Source organism: Acomys minous (genome assembly GCF_964271855.1).
Source record: "Acomys minous genome assembly, chromosome: 15".
Taxonomy (NCBI): domain Eukaryota; kingdom Metazoa; phylum Chordata; class Mammalia; order Rodentia; family Muridae; genus Acomys; species Acomys minous.
Genome location: NC_140497.1, coordinates 65,484,095 through 65,496,170, shown reverse-complemented (window position 1 = coordinate 65,496,170; position 12,076 = coordinate 65,484,095). Strand labels below are relative to the sequence as shown.

Below are 12,076 nucleotides of genomic sequence, written 5' to 3'. Positions count from 1 at the left end.
CTATCACAGCTGTCCTCTGAGAGGCTCCACCCAGCAGGGGATCCAAACAGATGCTGAGACTCACAGCCAAACACTGGGCAAAGCCTAGGGCATCTTATAGATAAGTGAAAGGATGGATACAAGGACCTGGAGGAACAGCATCTCCCCAAGAAGACCAAGAAAGTCAAGTAACCAGGGCCCAGATGGGCTTGCAGAGACTGAAGCACCAACCAAGAACCATGAGTAGACTGGACCAAGGCCACATACACAGATGGAGCAGGTAGGCAGCTCAGGCTTCATGTGAGTCCCCTAGTAAGGAGAGAAGAGCAGGGACTGTCTCTGACAAGGAGTCTGTTGCTTTTTGACCACTTCCCAAAGGCAGGGCTGTCTCACCAGGCCACAGGTGAGGTACTCAGTCCCGATGCATCTTGATGAGCTAGGGTAGGCTCTCCTTTTTCTGAGCAATAGGGATGGGGGTATTGAGAAAGAGGGAAAGAGGGTGGGACAGGAAGAAAAGAAGGGAGGGGGCTATGATTGGGATGTAAAGTGAATAAATAAATTAATTAATTTAAAAAAATTTAACAAAGAATGTTGTCCTTGTATTAGCATTGGAAAACTTCAATTTCCAATTGCCTTCAGGATGGGGTAGAAAAATTAAATATATCATACTAGGCTATTGACTGGAAGACTTATCTGTCATTATTTGCATTTTTCAAAATATTACACCATATCACCAAAGTGATCTTGTTTCATATAATAAAGCCCAGTTCATGAGCAATGGGGTTAAAAAGTAGTTACTCATTCATTTAAATGAATAGGGTAGGGTTTAACCTATAATCCTTGGCAGCCTATTGTATCAATGAGTTTTTCAGAACTTATATGTCTTTCATGACAAAAAGATATACCAGGCGAAATATCACATTCCCTTTTCTCTGAAACTAATAGAATAAGAAGGTGAAGATTTAGGAGGCATTTGTATGTCTCGGGCTCTGTGTGAGTGAAGTGTTAGATGAATTGGCTAACAAAGAGCCTATGCTTAAATCTGTAAGTGAACTGGAAAAATATTGTCACTAATGGAAAAAAGGGCAGAGGCTTTACATCTTTCCTGTATTCCATCTCACCGTGAAGTCAATGGGGCGAGAAATATAGGCAAGTACAGGACATAGATTCATGGCCAAGAACTCACTCACAGAGAAACAGTTTAACATCTTAGAAAGATCAGAGACAGCATTCTCAGCCATTAATTATCTAAGAAGCACAATAGAATGCATTGTACTGAGCCTGCTACCTCCCAAACAGGGAGTTTTGAGCTAGAGGTAACATCATATAGGACTCTGAGAAGAGTTTTGGGAATGAGACAACATAGGCTCTTTTACTGGGTCTGTCATTCCGGTGTTTTGTAGTCTTGGCAAAGCCAATTAATGTTCTTAGCTTTCATTTCTCCATATTGACATATGGAGCTGTGGTGCAATGCTGAAGTGCACCTGGGCCTGTAAGTCAATTTCTGTTGCTTTCAATACTGCACTGATGAACCTTACATATTGACTTACAATAACATCCTGCAAGTCACTGACTGATTTAATCCCCACTGTACTCCATCCATTACTGATAGGCTTCTCAACATCTCCAAGGGAAGGTCTGCTCCAAGTGATGGCCATGAAAGTTGTGCAGTAAGTCAAATACCACATGCCTGCAAGTTCCTAGAGGGAAGACAAAAAGACAGTCTGAAATAAAACACAGTCTTCTCTGATAAGCCCTCATATAAGATTAAGTTCATATGGTTTAAAAGAACCAATAGAAAGAGTTGATTTCCTTTGATATGAAACATCATTTGTATGTTATTAAGTGGAAATGTATGTCCTATGATTCTGATAAAACGGCATGTAACATATTAGGGTACTCATCGTTGTAACTGAAGATATTTCTCTTGTAAGCAATGCTACAGTCTTTACTTAAGACAGATGCCAAGATACATGATATCTAAGGATCATTCTTAATTTGAAAATTCATTGTAATAACTGTGTTTTTAATCTATAGAGAACACAATGGTACATTAACATGTGAGAGCAGAAAAAGACCATATGGGCTACATTACTATGGTCTGCTTAATCTTGAAGCTACATTTGAAGTGGAAAAACTGCTCTATTCTCTTTGTTTCTCTTCTGCCACCTCAGATGCATTCCCACTTCCCAGTCTGCCCTGCCCCTCTTTGGATATGATGCCCTTTTTGTGAGCTTTCAGACCAATCTTTTGTTCTTGTCATACAGATGCCAGTCCAACTGGTATCTTTTATGGATTCTTTGCTGACATCCTTATTCAAAGAAGTCCCCATTACATGCAAAATTCTATGACATCACAGTTTTTAATCCTCAGATTTTCAAAAAGACAATTTTTGTATTAATTTATTCATATTACATCTCAATGGTTATCTCATCCCTTGTATCCTCCCATTTCTCCCTCCCTCTCATTTTCCCCTTTCTCCCTTCCCCTATGGCTGTGACTGAGGGGGACTTCCTCCCCCTGTATATGCTCATAGGGTATCAAGTCTCTTCTTGGTAGCCTGCTATCCTGCCTCTGAAAGTCTTCACTAACCAAGAAACTGGGACAGAGGGGAGGACATCCTATTGGGAAAAAGACAATTTTTAAAAACATAGTAAAGGATACTTTTCTTGTTTGTTTGTAGCACAGAGAGTTGAATCCTTGGCCTCAACCATTCTACACAGTAGCACTGTCAGTGAACTACAACCATAAGACAGAAATTAAATTACCTTTCTTAGGTGATTGATTACACATTGACAAAAATTACCAATACAGTCTCGACACTACAGGAGACGTGCTGCATGATTATGAATTGGCATTAGAAGAGCGGGGAAACACTAAGCATATTTGCTATTGGTCTTTGGTGGGGGAGGGGATGCAACAAATTATTCACAGCCTATTTATTTTCAATGTTCAGAGTTATATATAGTCTTAATACTGGAAAAAAAACCCATGCCATTTTCTTGACATTTTTCTTTAGAGAGACTAATTTGCAGTCATGAGTAGGAGAGGTAAAGGTTGAGGACAGGGCACAGTTATCTTCACTTCACATCTGGCTAAGAAAATACCTCCCATTGTAACGACACATCCAGTAATGCCTGCAGACAAAAAAGTCTTTCCTGAGCTAATGTCAAGAAGTTAAATGTAAAATAAACTGAAGCTGAGTGATAGAAAGAAGCACTGTACTACTGTCCTGTGACAACTTTGTTGAATTTTATTATTCAGTGTCACAAAGATATATAACTAGCTCTCTGTAGGTAACAAAACTTCAAAAGCTATGCCACTCTTCAAGTACTTAACATTGACAGCATTTAATTTAATTCTTACCTAGCACTTACTAGAATTATTTTAACTCTTCCCAACAATGTAATTGTTTTCATTGGCTATAAACGTTTTCCATTTAGACAAATAAATATGCAAATAGAAAAATCAGCAACTGAATAATCAAGGAAGCTTAAAAAAAAACACTTCTTAGATTTCCCATCTCTTATCTCCTTTCTCTTAGATTATGTGTTTAAGAATTTTTGTTTGATATACATGTTGTTTCTCTCATTGATTCCCAGGTCGTAAAAGGGAAAAGCCACTGCCTAGTAGTTATTTAATTTAATTCTCATGTGCACTGAAGACACACAGGATGATAACAATTTTCTCTAAACCAACTCCAAATTCATTTTCCTGAAAAATAATGAAGTTAAACAGATTAATTAACTTGGTAAATGAGGATTTTAGGTTGCTGTTGATTTTGATCCCCAGGCAACTGTGGTTCAAATGTTGCCAATGGAGTGTTTTGGTGGTTCATGGTATTTGCAGCTAAAGTCTTCCTTTGGAAAACAGTGTATTGTCCCATGGTTAGTTGAGGCAATGTTGTCAACCTTCCCTATTCTCCTGGAGTATTGTGAATTTAGCAACGGACAATTCAATGTTGTTTCCATTATTTTATACAGAATTTACCAATACTGTTTCTGTGCTTTGTCAAAAATATTGGAAATATAAAGAATAGAAATGAGTTATAGAAATTTGGGAAATAGAAGAGTCAGAAAGCTAGTTTAGAACATAGATGTTAATTTTCCAACTTAAAACAGTGTCCGTGAGGATGTGACCAAAGATGAGCGTGAGAGATTTGCCAGAGATAAACTTGTCAACCAAACAAATAGTTATAGAAATTGAAGAACAGACAAATGGTGAGGATGGCTTTTCTTATTTCCTACTTAAGTTATAAGTTGGAGGCTATTTGTATACATTAATGCAGAGAGTCAAATGGGTAGGTTTGGACTGTGACTAAGGTGATGTCTATGAGTTCAAATAAGAGGAGAGATAAAGTATTTTACACCAGGTCATGAGTGCTTCAGGTATAAGATAGAGCTCACACCACTAAAGTAGTTCAGTCGGCTAGTTCATGAGCTGAAACGTGAGAAGTGTCTGAACGCCACTGTTCATGCAATGTGGCCAACGACTATCACACAGCTGTGCTTGCAAACTGGTAAGAATATAATACAACTCCCTTTGGGTTCAGCTGATCCGAGTTTCAATCTCAGAAGTATTAAAAACCTCTCTTTACTCCTGCTTCACTCTAGCATTACTGCACATCCACACTGCTCACCTGTCAAACACCTCCTCTGCATTTTGACACATTGCCAATCTCAATGTCACTTTAGAAGTGTCATCCATCATGCACTGACTGCATTTCTTGAAATGCAAAGTTTGCCTAGAATTCCAGAAAGTAACATCTTTAAAAAAAAATATATCATAGATGTGACAGTTATCAATCCATGAAAACCCTGTGAGAAGTGATACAATCAGCGGAAGATAGCGAGACAAGTTTGCTAGATTCAGCTAGATCCCAGTTTAGAAAAACTAAAGACAGGTATTGAGCTAGTGGGTGAGGACTGCTTGTGGTTATCAAAGGAGGTGAAATCAGGTTTTATGTAGCTAAAAAAACATAGAGCTTTGTCAATTTGAAAATGCAGAATTAATACAACAACGTTAATGTATATTAAAGAGAAGTTCATCTTTCTGTAGTTAAAAGAGAATATCAACCTACCTTGAACTCTTCGTTTACCTGCTTTCTCTGTTTTATCAAAAATTTATTTCTAAAGGCATTTGTATCTATCAACAACCTATTTATTTATATTTGGGAATGTGGGCAAAGACCAGCCACAGAACTTTAAAAAAAAAAACTCTATATAGACTTTTAAAAGTAAATTTTCTCAAGAAAATAGTGAGAAAAAGTTATGTAAATCATTAACTTATCTTATTAACAGTCCAATTAGATAGGTTCACAGTTATAATTATGAGAGTGTGTACTGACTTCACCTTGGGAAGTTTCCATTAATCTAATGTCTCATTAAGAGTAAGTAAATAAATTATATTATATTAATGAGAAAATTTAGTTTACACTTACTACATATCTAAGTTAATCAGGAAAATGAGCTAGCTTGGCAAACAAAGCTGTTGCACTTATTCTTGCATCTATATTCTCTCTGTGTTTGTCAATAAAACACACAAGAACAGAAGGTCACACACACACATATATAAACACACATACACACACATGCACACACACATATACACACATACGTACATCGATACACATATACCACAAATATTATTTATCTTTAAAGATACCAAGTTTGCCTAGTTCACTGTTCATAATTCTAAAATATATATATATGTATATATATATTGCTGAAATAAACTAATCATGTCTTCTTAATTTATTGTTATTAGTATTTTATATTGGATACTGTCCTCTGTATTTTATTCCGTCTAATATATACAAACTAATAAAAGTACTATCTGTAAATGTAAATTAAGTTGAGGAAAAGGTGCTACAATAGCATGAGGCAGAAAAATATCTATAATAGTATGTTCAGGATAAAATTTACTTCATCATTTTATCAAACACAAAAGCAAAATAGTGTAGTATAACCTTAAAAGATATTCTATGAGTTTGTGTTTATTTTCATTGCTCTAGCATTGGATTGTAAATTTATAAGATCATCCCAATAAATTGTCAGACAAACATAAAATTATGTATTGAATACTATCCCAAGTTTAACCTAGGGATATGGAAATGGCTGTGTTTGTATTTACACATAAACTAGATATAGTGGTACATGACTATAATTACAGCACTCAGATGGAGGCATGAGTGAGTTTGTTCCCAGCCAGCCCTGGCCTCATAGAAAGAACCTACCTCAAAAGAAAACCCCCATAAACAAATGACATCATCTAATAGTAAACCTAAAACAGATATAAATTATCAGAAGAAAAGGCCAGAGTCAGAAGTGACATATTACTATTTATATGAAAGATTTTTAAAGAAATATTAAATTTTTAATTAAAACATATAAAAATATGCAAAGCTTAAGTACATGAAGATGAAGCATATTTAATGGGATTATTAAAATAATACATTGATTAATTATGCTGTATAAGATATACACTGAAAATATATTGAAAGAAATTCCAAATGAATATAAATTAAATAAGTGTTGTCATATGTGAAGTGGCAAAACAAGATGTCAATTATTTCTACTTTATTTTATAAATGAAATACAGTCCTTATCAAAAACCCAAAGCTTATTCTAATGGTTTCAGTTCTAGGAAATGACAAAACACAAAAATATATAATTTAAGAAGAAAAAAAGTGTTTAGTGAAATAGAACAACGAAATATTGAGATCAAATATGGAAAATTTGAAGCAATAGTACAATAAAAAGTGTCAACAAAGGGTTTATATTACTAGTGAGAGTTTAGAGTCTCATTAAAATGGACATCTATTAATATAGAAGAGGCAGTTTAGTCAACGTTTTACATATAATTCCTTAAAAATATTTATCAACAAAGCACTGAAATTTGTAAAATCTGAATACTTCAAAGAGATGAAGGTATGAAAGAATCAAATGATGTGTTTACATTACCTAGAGATAACAAATTCTTCTTAAGCAGAACACATTTTGATAAATGAACAAAGTTCCCATGTTGAAGGGAAACAAAATATGGTTGACTTTGCCACCAAATATGAGTGATCATATCCTGGGAAAAGATTAAGATTTCTTCAAATACCATATTCCAATAAAGCAGTAATTCCAGGATATTTTCTTAGAAACAAAGGAAATAATAAATCAACACATTTATTAAGAACAGTAGTGGGTACATCCATGAGGAGGGTGATTACAAAGTGCGAGCTTCCTACTTTAGGCCTCAGATGCTCACTGAGGACATTTTGAGCTTTTGGTTTGATAGACACCACTACTGAGACAGCAGCAACTCAAGGGTCAAGACAGAAGAGATAATTTGTAGTTAGGTCTTAGACCTATAGCATTCTGATCTCTCTCCACAATCATTAAAATTCTAATCTGTCTTTGTAGAATAGTCTAGCAAGTGTGTCCGTTTTCAAGGAACTTTCATACATTTGCAAAACTCTGAAGCCAAGAAAGAAACAATTGTTTTGCAAAGTTCACAGAAGTGTGTAACTTCTGACATACAATAAATACCACTACAAAGCAGAAGCAACAATGTCAAAAGTAGACAATATCACAATTTAGACAATAAACAGTGACTTAATGTTCTGAACGTATAAACTATTCCTAAAAATCAAAAGAAAGTATAAATAATCCAATAAAAGTAGGACCTAAATTAAATCATGAGCTAAATCGTTCGTAGGTATTTTACTAAATAAAAATAAAGAAGGCCACTTAACAGGCAAATATTTGCTCAAACTTACTTCAATATTTTTAAATTAAAATCTACTTCCCATTGAGCAGACAAGTAAAGCTCTTAAATATATTTTAACAGTAAACTGAATGAGTTGTTAAGCAAAACCTGGTAGACCCTTGGTGTCATTCATACAGTTTCTCAGTGTTTATGTCTGGAAACATAGCAGTGTATTTACAATGATAAATATACAAACTATCCACTTGTGGTAAGGAAAATAAATTACAGACTACATCAGTGTGCAGGAGAACATGAAACTAGTCACAATAATTATACCTTTCCTATATAAAATGAAACTAGTAATTTAAAAGAATAAGATAATTATTCTAAACATAAGAACTTCTCTGAACGTATTTTTAACTTTAAAGATCAGGTTGGAGAAAAGTAGAAACAATCCATTTTATCATCCTATTTATATAAATAAATGAACCATACAGGGCACGCGAGAGTGGGTGTGTTTGTGTATATGTTTGTTTGTTTTTAAATCCATAGAACAGGTTAGAAAAGGTTGTTGTGAATAGACTTAAGAGGGGACATTCTATTTAACTTTTACATCTGCATGATTTCAGTTTTTTATAATGAGGTGTTACTTGTGAAATCTCTCTAGTTCAGTTATGTCTATTTCAGATAGTTGATTAAGGCTATACAGTTGAGCAAAGCGCTTCTCTCAAAGTTCTGATTTTGTTATATATGGGTATAAAATTAGTGGTATTATCTAGTGAGATTATGAAAATTCCTAAGGCTCTTGAGAACAACTCTGAATGGAAACAAAGGTATTGAAAGAATCCTGCCATATGTTAGCAAGAAGACAAGATAAATTCTGCAACTAAACTACCAACACAAAGGCAAGACAAACATATGGAAAAATGTCTACCATAAGGGACTTGGGGGGAAGTGTGAGTCCCTCAGAGCAACAGAGATTTTCATCCCCAAAATGGGCAGTAGTTCAGTGCTGTGGTGGTGGTGGGGTCTCCAAAAATCAATGGCCTTCAAAAGCCATCTCGAGTTAATGGTTTCTAGGCAAGAACTCAAAGAATAGAGACAACTGGGAAGGTAAGTTGTAGAAGCTTACTAAGTTTATAAGTGAGATATCAAGAAACAGGAAGCAGTCAGTGTCCTGCATATAGCAGCATTGGGCCCCAAGGAAGTTTCCAAGGAAGATCACTGTCTCCTGGTTGGCAGGCCCTTTCTGGATTAAGGGATGTAAAGTGGGTCTGTCAGTCAAGTTGGCTACCCACAAGTCTCCCTGCACCTTCTTTCCAGGCGTCTGAGCCTAGATCCTGTCCTGCTCTCATAGATAGCTTCCAGGCAGCAGTGTGAAAGGAGAAAAAGGACAATAAAAAAATTAGATCAGGAACCTCCCCCCCCCCCCCCCCCGCGACACTTCTGAGATTGCAGGTCTCTGACTAGAGCAGAGCGAAGGGACTTTTGATTTCTGGCTATTGATTCACAAGATTCCATTGAAGCCCCTGAGCCTGAACCACCTGTCTTGTTTCTTTCTTCTGTTCTCTTCAATAGCCAACCATTAAGGACACTTTTAAAATAAAAATTGGGGGATAAAAAGTTGAAATTGTTTATATTTAACCTATGTTAGTTATTAAAACAAGAGATGAGGTGATGCAAAGTGGGAAAAAAATGTGGAGATGAGGACAATACTTAAGCAGAGGTAGTTGTTGGTCCTGTCACGGGTATACTCACGGGAGTACAGGAAGTGGCAGAAACTTGTGGCAGGGGCTTGTGGATGGCAGCTGGGGGAGGGTATTAAGCCAAGGTTTTACATCCTTTCAGGAATATCAAACTGTCTTTTGTTGGTTTGACACATATATATCTAGGTCTTATGTATAAGCACCTACCCTGTCATCTATCTGCTCTCACTTTCCCCCTTTGTCTACCTTTGTAATGAGACTTGGGACATCTCAGCCAGGATCAGGATGGTTACCAGTTACGACAGTGACTTTGAGTCACACAGTTTTCACATGTGTGATGGGAAGTAAATAGGAATACATAAATCACAGTATGTGAAAATTTTTATTCTTGCAAAAGTAAAAACAAACTAATTTGATTTATTATTATTAAATTCTTATGACCCCATGGCTTTACCTAGGATATATCATATTGTCCAAATAACACTAGATAGACGATAAATAATAGGTAGGTAGATAGATGAGGGGGGTCCTTTGGAAAATATTATTAAATCAATCGTATTTTTAAAAGGAACTTTTGTTGACAGTATTCATAAAATATATGAGAATAAAAATCTGTTTCTAATGAAGCTTCGTGTACTTTGAAATTACATTTTGTCTCTCTGTAAGTAAAATGTACATCCGCACCCCTACCCCCCAAGGCTTGGAGCAGGTTTTATTTCAGATGTAGCACAGACAGCAATGACAAGGTCAGGCACAACATTGAAAGAGGCTCCCTTCCATCTGTGCCCTGACTTCTAAGTTCAGAATAGGTAAGGGGAGAGGGCTGGTCTGCGGCAAGCAGCATTATCAGTGGTAGGCTTCGCAAGGCAGGGCTAGGGTCTGAGTCCCAACAGGTTGGAATGATTAAAAGAAAAACAAAGACCAATCTCCTGCTGGTGGGTCCGGCTTTCGTGGCTTGCCCACGGATGAGGTCCTAGCTCCGCACCAGTGCAGCCTCATCCTCTGTGACAGCGGTTAGAGTCTCCTTCCTCTTCAGGGGCCATAATGGGGAAAGGCTTAGGAGGCTGGCGCTGGAAGAGGGCTGCCCGATTCTGCTGCGCACCCTTTTCCACCCAGTGCCCATAAAGCCAGAAGGCACAGTTGTCAATGAGGCGCCGTACTGGCCGCAGTGCGTAAGGGTCCCTTAAAAGTGCATTCTTGGTTAGTGGTTGTAAACGTGGAGTGCTTACGGCCACTCCTCCAACAGCCAAAATTGTCCACACTGCCACCCGGAACCGCTGGCGAGGAGGGAGGTTCCAGGGTTGGCTGCCTTCACAGCGTTCAAAGAAGGAGTACTGTAGGGCTTGCTCGGCTGTCAGGCGTTCCTTAGGATCCACCTGCAGCAGGTTTGAGATCAGATCTTTGATGGTGTTTGAACCATCATCCCACTCGGTAGAACTGAGCTGGTACTGGCCTTCCATGGTCATGCATACATAGCATCAGAATTTGGCACTGGTGCCAGAATGGTGGTGGGCCGGCCAGAAGTGTGAACAAGATCACCCACAGGCCCAGAGGTCTACTTCCTTGCCGTAGCCCGGATGGGTTCCATCCATGGAGCATTTATGGATCTCTGGTTCTAGATACCCTGGAGTTCCACGCAACTCTCAAAGCTTTTCGACAGCCTCCAAATCGCAGGAGAACCCAAGGTCTGAAAGGCGGATCGGCATACTGTTACCTAGGAGAATATGCTCAAGTTTCAGGTCTCCTGTACAACGTTGTTAGCATAGAGAAAGCTCACTGCTTCAGCAGAGACCTCAGGATGGACGTGGTTTCCGGTTCTGAGATGGCCACCTTCTCTGTGAGATAGTCAAACAGCTCTCCTTTCCCCATCGTCCCAATGATGTCCCTCAGGGTCGCACTTCTGGTAAACCTCTTTGGCCGCAGCCCAGTCAGGCAGCTCATCCTCCGGCCTCATGTCCAATGACATTCTGAGGATTGTGGGGGCCTATGTGAAGGAAACGGAGGGCAGTGAGGCCCACATCGTGGCTCCTGAGGACCCAGCATCCGCGGCTGGGGCGCCAGGGTCCTGGGGGTGGCGGAGGGGAAGGATCATGACCTGGGAGACCACAATAAAGGGCCTAGGGGGAAGGGAGGGTAGCAGGGTAGGGAAGGGGTCATGGAAGGGAAGGGCTAAAGATGTCTGGGAAGAAGGGGAAAATGTCATATTGTGCTAAATTTTTAAGTATTTGATCCCTTCTTTTTGAGAAGGGAAGAAAGGGAAAAAAAAGTTAATGTGTTGAAAAAGTTTCCACGCACGAGAGAGCATTAAATAAATGTCAATTGATTTCTCTCTGCTCGATTGTTTCCGGGTCCACTTAAGTCCAGCCAGGCTCACCTCTAACTTACTCATTTCCCTAAACTCATTCTTCCTTTATAGAACAATTATGCCCAGGTATTCAGCCAGTCATTCTTCATGAGGCATAGGCTTGCTTTGCCTTGTCTGGATAAGGAAAGTTGAGGAGAGTGTTTCTATTCAGAATTATGCTTTTCAATAATTAAAAAAAAAAAAGGCCCTGAAACTCACAAGACTGAGTTTTTGCAGAAGAGGAAAACTCTTAAGAGGGTCAACTTGTTTATAATTGGCTTGGAAGGCTGCCCTTTCCTTCAAAGGATTCTGGTGACAGACTTGCTTATTTTTACTTCAGAACAATTAT

The 12,076-nt window shown here is 38.1% G+C and overlaps 1 pseudogene across 1 annotated transcript; it reads right to left on the bottom strand.

Moving 5' to 3' along the window:
• Nucleotides 1–10,356: 10,356 nt before the first annotated feature.
• LOC311584920 (phosphorylase b kinase gamma catalytic chain, liver/testis isoform-like) lies at nucleotides 10,357–11,252 on the bottom strand (annotated as a pseudogene). The gene has a single exon. The product of its transcript is annotated as a phosphorylase b kinase gamma catalytic chain, liver/testis isoform-like (transcript).
• Nucleotides 11,253–12,076: the final 824 nt, after the last annotated feature.